The sequence below is a fragment of the Ipomoea nil genome, unplaced genomic scaffold (genome assembly GCF_001879475.1).
Source record: "Ipomoea nil cultivar Tokyo-kokei standard unplaced genomic scaffold, Asagao_1.1 scaffold3056, whole genome shotgun sequence".
In the NCBI taxonomy this organism is placed as follows: domain Eukaryota; kingdom Viridiplantae; phylum Streptophyta; class Magnoliopsida; order Solanales; family Convolvulaceae; genus Ipomoea; species Ipomoea nil.
Genome location: NW_017619484.1, coordinates 441,989 through 452,128, shown reverse-complemented (window position 1 = coordinate 452,128; position 10,140 = coordinate 441,989). Strand labels below are relative to the sequence as shown.

Sequence of the window (10,140 nt, the reverse complement as noted above, 5' to 3'; positions counted from 1 at the left end):
GTTAAAAACTTATTAGAAAAATCATGTGGAAAAAACCTAGTCAAGAAAAGAGTACATGATATATGGGTAAATGGGTAATACATGTGTTGTTTCAATTGCCTCATTAAACACCTTATTCGAAGAAAAGCATGTGAAAAGATTTAGTTAAGGAAAAAATAGTACAATCATAAGACTTCAGGGCATAATCTTCAGGATTTTTTTTGGGGGGGGGGGGGGGGGGGGTGTGTGTGTGTAAGTATTTATTTGCAACTTCCTCATTGATAGATATTACTATATTGTACTCATTCCTCGTTAAAAACCACACTAGAAAAACTCAATGGAAAAAACCTAGTGAGGAAAAGAGTACATGATATGTATGCATTCATGTGTTGCAAAAAGGGGTACAATTGTTGGTCTTTAAAACCCAATTTTCAGGATTATTCGAGTAAATCTTCAAGATTAATTCAAGTAAATATCACTCCCCCTAAAGATACCAATCTTCAATGTCAACATGTTCTAAAATAAAAACATTGTTTCAAAAGGAGTGTAGAAAAATGGGATATAGTACAATATTCAAGATTGTCACAAGAGTTAATTACATTAAGTATAATAATCTTGTGACTCTTCTGGAGCTCACGTGGGTTGAATATTGACACTATATATTTTGTCAAATATTCTTAAACATGCTCATTTATTATTTGTGCAACACAAATTTTATTGTCCTCACATAGGACAGTGGGGGTATAACATATTTAAGACTTGGCATTATGGAGATCAAAGATAATAGTCAGTACCCAAGTAACCCATTAAAAACATATATTGGTTTCTCACATAAACATCAAAATCTTTTGTAATTTGAAGATACTGGAGGATATGTTTAAACATTAACCAAATATTTAATTACAAAAAGAAACATTAAATGTTACTAGTAATTCCATCTCAAATACAATATAAGACCTGGTGCGATTATTAAATCTCTGGTTATAAAGTAGTGCTCCAATGATAAATAAGTAATGGACTTCCCGTCCCAACACATCCTCATTATCCTCTTTGGGTTCAAAAATGGTTCTTTATCTTTTCCAAGAGATTAGAAACCACTAGTGTGATAAGTAAATTGTACTTATCCATATGAAGCGCGTCAAATACAGTTTTCAAAATAGACTAACTGGCGATTTGCAGGTTGAGATAATACTTGGTTTTCAGGTCTTTTATTTCAAATTCCATCTTCACACGAGCTAATATCATTAAACTCTTTATGTATTTCAATGATGTTCATGACACCAACACATACTGAGATAATAAATAAATAACTACATTAGAAACTCTTTAATAGGCACATAATGACACCTATTCATTTTTACATATTCCTACTTCATGAGGAAATTACTCAATCGATTGCTTTACTATTTCAAGTTAAGCAAAGCTTTTGTACTTTAACAACAAACATGTTGTGATATTTATTTTCTTTCATTCTGAGAATTATAAATCCATCAAGGATTTTCCCAAAAATTATTAGTGTCTAATGACCCATAATTATACGGTCATGACTTTCATCAGCTGCATATCTAAATTTATTATTCTGCCAATTATATAGCAGAACTTAATGACATCCATTATGTGAGAGTATATTTGATTAAAATCAATTATGAGTCTCTACATGATATTTGATTAATATCACACCACATCATCATTCTTGTTTCTATTTCGTACAAACACCTATTTGTAACCTACAGGGTTAACACTTCAATGGTGTACATGTTATAAAAATGATACATTTACCAGTGAGCTAAACTATATATAAGATTTTGCAGAATCCGAAAAAACCGACATATCCGCCCAAACCAAAATCAAATGAAGCGTTGCATTCATTAAGCCGATTCTGAAACGGGTTATCCGACCCGTTATCTTCGAGAAGCTGGGTAATGACAATCGGGTTGGGGGCATTAAATACCCCCCGAACCCGTCCGATTATCCGATTTAGGTATAGGGTTTGTATACCTCTTGTGTTATATGACGTCGTTTAAGTTTAGTATATATATGGAAGTTAAGAGGAAACCCTAGTCCTACTCTCATTTGCACAGTCACCCTCTTTCCAGATTATTCTCTCGTTCTCTCTTCTCTATGGTTTGAGACTCTGAGTTCTCTCATCTCTCAGATTATTCTCTCGTTCTCTCTTCTCCCCCTTCTCTCTGATCTTTTGATTCTTCTCTGAGTTCTCTCATCTCTCAAATTAAAGTCTACTATTAGTCTGTCTCTCATAGACTGTGTCACTACGGTGGAAGCCCTAGCCCATGAATCGGTTATTGTGAGAGTGAGACAGTGACCTGTGGACTGGGGTGACTTGTGGATTGTTGCTTGTTGGCTAGGAATCGAAGCCCTTTGTTCTCCGGGAATTATTTTGGAGAAACGAAGTAATTGCTAAAACCCTAATATTATAGTTTTACTTTTTTGTTATTCTGTGATAGTGTGATATATTGATATTATTGATATTGATATATTGATTGTCTTAGTTGTATCTTTGGTGTTTTTCTAAAAAATGAAAATATACAAATCTAGGGGTTTTTTTTTTATGATATACTGGAAGTTTTAGTTTGCACGTCCCTTAACTGGGAATTTGTGATTTTGAGAAATTTCCATTTTGCATGTCCTTGATTTAGTGTAGAAGCCCCTATTTGTGATTTGTGAAATACTGAAATAGTGAAAGCATCTGTGCATGTTTATGGTTATGGATATATGTCTCTTAAAGGCTTAATAAATTGCCCCTGATTTGGTGGAAACTCTAGCCCCTAATTGTGTTATTGTGATTTGTGAAATCCATATAAATGATGAGCTTTTTAAACTTTATAGTGGATGTTTGGCTGAAATTTGAATGCCTGATTATGGATTTCAAAGTAATGTGTAACTGTGCATGTTTATCAGTTTATGGATATATGTCCCTTAAAACTTAAATTGCCCCTGATTTGGTGGAAGCCCTAGCCCCTAAGTGTGAAATCCATATAAATGATGAGGTTTATAAAGTAGATGTTTGCTACTTTGCTTGAATACCTGATTATGAATTTCTTTGTATTTTGTAATGTGCAAGTGTGAAATTGTGCAAGTTTATGGATATATGACCCATAATTTTTGGAATATACATATATTATGAAATGTGCAATTAATTGAAATATGTTTATGAATGATGAAATGCCCTAGTTTCTAATTTGAAGGGTTCTTATTTACTAATACTTTCTTACTATATAGATGAAAAGTGTTGGTGGGTCTGGAAGTCAACCTCCTCTACAAAATGTGAAACATGATCTTGAAGTACAAACTGTAGAGAAAGATACATCTTAGCAGTCATTGCTTCCATCTATTCCTATTAAAAAAATGTTGAAACCCGATCTCCTGTATGGGATCACTTAGAAAAAATAAGAAACAATGATGGCATTGTTATCAAAACCAAGTGTTTATATTGTGCAAAGTTGTTTGCATGTGAGTCCAAAAAACATGGAACTTCTTCTTTGAGAAATCACATATTAAGTTGCCTAAAAAATCCTCACTCTAAGGATACTAGGCAATCTCTTCTCACATTCTCTCCTGCCCCTAGTTCTAGTTTAACTGACTCTGAAGGTGCTGAAAGGGTTTTGGGAATCTAGGTATTCGATCAAGAGCTGATTAGGAGAGTTCTCTGTGAAATGATTAATGTTGATGAGCTACATTTTAGGTTTATTGAGGGTCAAGGCTTTAGGAAATTTGTTGATATTTCATGTCCTAGGTTCAAAATTCTTTTAAGATGGACAATGAGTAGGAATATTCTGAAGATTTATTTTGATGAGAGGGTTAATTTGAAGAATTTCATTTAGGACTAGTTATCAAAGGGTTAGTATCACTACTGATACTTGGACTTCTGTACAAAGGACCAACTATATGTGCATAATTGCACATTTCATAGACAATGAGTGGAAGCTACAAAAAAAAAAATAAATAAAAAAATAAATAAATAAATCTTTTGTCCTTGTGTCTTCACATAAGGGGAAATATATAGCAAAGGCACTGGAAACTTTCCTACTAGAGTTGGGGTTGAAGCCTGTCTTTTTGTAGATAAGGCGTCTTTAAGAAAAAGGAGAAGAAAGTTGAATGGTTGAAAGAAATGAACAAATATAATCTCCTGAAAAAATAATATTTAAAAAATTCTAATTATATAACATCACAGACCAAATATGATGTATTGTGAACAATTAAATGACTAATTTTGTTCAAATCAATTAACAGAGACTAAATTTTCAAAAGTAAAATAATTGAGGGTCCAAAAACGATGTTTTCCCTTCAATAAATGATCAGTAATTAATAATATTTGACTATTTAGATTAGTCCGTAAATAAAAGGCTCCTTGAAAAGAAAATAAATTATAATGCAAATACTATGAACAAATTAAATGAACATCTTAAAATATACTTGTATATAAATATATATAATATCTAAAAATATAATAAGTCTTAATCCAGGTTATACTCCTGGATTATAATATGAATTTTACAACTATAATTTTTTTAAAGAGTTTTTTTTTTTTCAAAATGGTCATCGACTATTGCTTATTCTCAATTTTGCATTTCGACTTTTAATTGTACCAAATGTAGTCCATCGCCTTTCAAAAACTCACCCAATTCAGTCTTACGTTATGTATTTCGTCTACTCAATGTTAAAATGGAGGTCATTTTGGTCGGTTTACCTATTGTACACCTAATATACACTAAGAAATAGTTGAGGGGCCATTTTAGGAATAATCGAGGGACCATTTTGGTAAAAACTTTTTTATTTATTTCATTTTTAGTTATATTCATTTAAAAAAAAAAAAAAAAATCTATCAAATTAGAATTTCTATAGATTTTTTTTCTCACAAATATAAATTGTTAAAATCTCACACTCCAACCTCTAAATTTTAACTTTTTCTACATAATTTTTACTTCTGTCTAAACATACAAACTTTTGGAAATTGGTAGCCATAATTGTAGAGTCCCCTTAGTATGATGTACTGCTTGGTACTCAGGGATTTGGAAATGGTAGCTATGGTTTGTACTAGCTTTGGAATAGAACTAATGGCCATGCGAGCAAAGTTAAGCCAACTTTCTAAAAATATTTTTCAATATTTTGCCATTGATTAAGAAGTGAAGCACAATTTTCTGTTCCGAGAAGTGCAAGAAGCACCTCTTTGACCTAGAAGTGCGCCCTCGGTCGTGTGACCGAGAAGTAAACTTACATTCCTGTCACAAGCGAGATTTTACATTTTGGCTCAACCGAGAAGTTTACCAGAAAAACTAACATTTTGGTCTAACATTTTCCCTACATTTTGTACTCTTTGGGTGTCTAAATAGGAAAAAAATAATAATGTTATTTTGAACAATAAAAATAATATTTAATGTGATACATAGTGATTGATTGTCTATTGAACTTTTAGTATGATTTTTTTTTAGATATATATGAACATAAAAAAGATAAAAATAAAAAGTATATGAATATTTATGAAAGTTACGGAACGTATTGTAAAACTTGATAGGGATAAAAGAAAAGTTTGTATGCTTAGATCATGGTTGAAAAAATGCTAGGTGCTCCTTGGACGCCCGTGTATTTTTTTTTTTTTTTTATAATTTTTTGAGTTCATGAACGATTTGGTCTCTCAATTATTAGCGAACTGTCAATGTAGTCTCTCAATCGCTTATTCAACGATTTGGTCCCCGAAAATAATTATTTTTATTTGATTTAGTCCCTCCGGCCGGAGGGACTAAATCAACTAAAAATAATTATTTTTGGGGACCAAATCGATGAATAAGCAATTGAGGGGCTATATTGACAGTTCGCCAATAATTGAGGGACCAAATTGTTCATTATTTAAAAAAAGTTTTTAAGACTTGATAATTATAAACTATTTAATATTTTAATAGTTAATACTAAAATATTAAATATTAACCTAAAATAATATCTAGAGTTTAAAGAATTTAGGATTATTTTGCTCAAAATGATATCATTTTGAATAAAATAACCCTTTAAAAAAAATAGCTAATCAGCCAACTAGGCGGCCTACTCGGCATTTAGGAGGCCTAGGCGGTCAGCGTCTAGGCGGCCGCCTAGACCACCGATTATGGTGATACGCTAGACGGTCGGCTGACGCCGATTAGCAGGATTTTTGCAACACTGGTTTAGATAGAGGTAAAAAGTTTAAAGAGAAAGATAGAAAGTTGAAATTTTTGAATTTGGAGTGTGAGATTTTAACTATTTATATTTGTGAGAAAAAAATTGTAAAAATTCTAATTTGGTAGTCTTAAAAATTGAAAATAAACAAAAATGAAATAAATAAAAGAGAGTTCCTCAAAATGGTCCATCGACTATTCCCAATATGGTCCATCGACTACTTCCTAGCGTATATTAGTCGCACAATATGTAAATAGACGAAAATGCTCTCCATTTTAACGCTGAATAGAGGGAATACATAACGGAGGACTGAATTGGGTGAGTTTTTGAAAGTCAAGGAACCATATTTGGTGCAATTGAAAGTCGAAATGCAAAATTGAGAATGAGCAATAGTCGATGGACCATTTTGAAAAAAAAACTCTTTTTAATATATATATATATATATATATATATATATATATATATATATATATATATATATATATATATATTATTACTTTAAAAAAGTATTTTAACTTGAGATTAATATTGAGCATATATTTTTGCGCATAGCGCATATAAAATACTAGAAAAATATACGGAGTAATACAAATCAATGAAGGTAAGGGTATAACGGGAATAAAAATATGTTGGTGTAATTATTTCTAATAATGAGTTTTGTTGTAATGTGTGTGTGTGTGTGTGACACCCCAAAATTCAAATTCAATTAGTGGATTAATTGAGTAATTAATCCTATTTCAATTGGTGAATTAATTCCTAAAATCCTGAAATTCAATACTTGGGGACTAGTATTTGACTAGTCAACCCCAAAGTCAAAGTTATACCTTGAGCTTTGAAGGAAGTTCCCTTGTTCCTTACATTTCCTAATGTTAGTAAGGGCATTCTTGACCTTTCACCTAGTGTTAGTATTGTAACCTAACCTAGTAGACATCTTCATTCTATCCATTACACTTTCTAAAAATTTAGCTCTACCTTCTCTCTAAAAAGGTGAGTAGCTTTTCTTCCAAGCCAAGTTGAGGCCTTGCCAAGACTTCAAGAGTTGCTTCCAAGATTCAACCTTTCTTATATTTGGGCATCTAGGAGGGTAAGATCTAAGTTCATCTTGTGTTTTTGGTTTCATCTTAGGTGTCTTTTTCTTAAAGGTAGGATCTTTATGATTTCTTGGTTTGTTTTTGAAGTGGGTTTGGAAGGTGAGCCTTGAAAAGAGCTTGTTAAGGTGTAAAGTGAAGTCTTTAGTTTACAAGAGGTAACCCATGCTCTACAAAATCTATTTTGCTTACCTATATGTGATTTCTTGGATTCTATATGTGTTTTGCTATGAAATGTGAGTGTTTATGCATTTGTCTTGTGAAAATGCATATCTAGAGCTTGTGTTTAGGGTTCATTTGTGCCATTGCTTGGCATTTCCTATGATTCAAGTCATTTTGTTGTATTGGGTGAGATTTGACATGTTTTGGACTTGAATTTGAGTTTGGAGATAAAATTCACGAAGTGTGTTGATGTGGTACAGGTTGTACCCGCGGGCGGAACGGCGGGTAGGAGGCCCACCCGCCGCCCACCCGTGGGGTACACTTCTTGGGCGGCCTGTACCCGCGGGCGGAACCGCGGGTAGGGGCCTACCCGCGGGTACATGATATGGTGATGGTGGGGATTTGTTCCCCGTGATTCTTTTGACTCGGTATTTGGTCTTTTGTGGAACTATTTGAGTGTCTTCTTGATGTTTCGTATGTCTAGAACTATATGGTAGGTATCCATGTAGGACTTTGGTGTCTTGAATCGTGCTAAGTGTTCAACATTGAGTTTCGTTGAACCGTGGTGAGTCTTGTGTGTTCCTCGGAACTACCTTTGGTTTACCCGTTTGATGAGCATGCTAGTTTGGTGTTTAAATGCTAGCGTGTGTGTTGTTTGTACCTTCCGATTGGTTGATGATAACTTGTGTTATTCATCGTCGTTGTTGTTGGGCTGTGACCCATTCCTTGATTGAGTATGGTTTCATACCTTCGTTGTGATCCGTTGATTGATTCTTGTTGAGGTGTGATGCGTGTGTGGCTTTACCTGGATTGCATGATTAGTGGTATGAGACACTAGTCACCAAGGTATTGCAGCGGTCCTTGTGGTGGCCGTGACGTGATTATGGAGCTGTGGCCTTTGTGTAAGGTTCACGTGTTTATTACTGGGATAACATGTGTTATCCAGGGCATGTGTTGCCATGTGTGTGTACGGTACCTCGTGTACTATGAAATCGGTGGTTTTGTTGGAGGGACTGTTGGAGGGGGAACGACGGTTCCCGGGGGAATAAGGTTGGACTTGGTGTACAGGGGTCCTGGAGGTAAAGGTTGGAACTAGATATAAGGTTGGGGGTAGCCATAAGGTTGGAACAGGGCATAAGGAAGGCATATCAACTCGTGATGAGTGATGTCACGAGGGCTTGTGTAGCCGTGATTGTGTGTTCTCTTCTTGTGACGTGTGTAGTCACAAAGGCATGTGTTGCCGAGGCATGTGTTGCCGTTTGTCGTGTCTTTATCCTTTGTGTTGTGGTTGTCCTTTGCGGTTTTGGGATGTGTTCCCGTATCCTTGTTGAGGGTGTTGAGTCTTGTGTTGACTATTGCTCCTGATTTTGTACTTATATACTTATGTATTCCGTTTCGAAAATGGCTTTATAACTTATATCTATCTATGTATGATATTTCACATGTATTGGTGGGTTGCCAGCATTATTCGCTGACCGGGCGTCGTCCCATGTTTTGTTGTGTTCTTTCAGGTGATGTCTAGACGAGTGCGCTGTCTAGTGCCCGATAGCATAGCTCCTTCCATTTGTTTTATGGCCTGTGTGCCGATCTAGTTGTAGACTTGTGAGATTTGGGATAGTTGTGAACCATGCAGATTTTGCCGTAGCGTTCATCTTTGTTGGTGAACGTGGCATAACACCCCATGACTTGGATTTATGTTTATCCAGTTATCTTTTAATCTTCCGCTGTGCTAGTTGTTTAGTTATGTTATCTGCATGTGTTAAGGCTTTTTATAGCATGTGATTTGGGGGGGGGGGGGGGGTGTTACAGTGTGTGTGTGTGGACATAATAGAGGAATTATATTATCATAATACCTCTTAATCCTTTATAGACATGTAGTTATATTGAAACTCTGTACATTATGTATATATTGGATTGAAGGATGAATAATAAAATATTGATGGACCTTTATTGTACTTTATTATATCTGTTCACACAAGAATACACATCTAGTTTTACGACAAGTTTTACATTTTGCTTCATTTCTTGTACAATTATAAAATATTACTACATTGTTTCAAAAAAAATAAAATATTCCTACATTTGTCATTATCCTTTTTTTATTTTTTCTATATGTAGTATTCAAAGTTGAGCATCAAAGATCACAAATAAGAAAACTTTAAAATCATTTTCTAACTATTTATTTTTTTAAAAACAATGAAACACACGCCCAATGGGACTTGAACCCACAATCGCTTGATTAGAAGTCAAGCGCCTTATCCATTAGGCCATAGGCGCTTACAAAGCTTCATTATGTTTTTTTTTTCATTTAATTAATTTGCTTTTGAATATTTAGAACAATATTCAATATTCTAATTATGCTTTTTTCATTTCATTATTAGGAATGATTTAGCTCATTATGATATTCCTAATTTTTGTCCGTATTTCTATAATGGTAAAATTGTACATTATCTTTCAAATATTATACTATTATTTTTGAGTAAATACCAGCCAAGGTCCCTCGAGTTTAGTGGGTTCCGTCATCAATGGTTCTAAACTTTCGTTTTGACCTTTTGTCATCCTCTTAATTTCAAAATTGACCTCCAATAGTCCTTCCGTTATGTTTCTCCGTCTTAGCCGTGAAATATTAGGGGCATAATAGTCTTTTCTTTAATTCCCCCCAAATACACACTGTCATGCAGATCACTTCAAAAACACATCCCTCCCTAACCCTAATCTATTTCCCTTCCACCAGACAACAGCTAAT

General features: G+C 34.0%; 1 non-coding gene across 1 annotated transcript; it reads right to left on the bottom strand.

The window, feature by feature from the left end:
* Positions 1-9,598: 9,598 nt before the first annotated feature.
* TRNAR-UCU lies at positions 9,599-9,671 on the bottom strand. Its single transcript has one exon. It is a non-coding gene; the product is annotated as a tRNA-Arg (tRNA).
* Between the last annotated feature and the right edge of the window lie 469 nt (positions 9,672-10,140).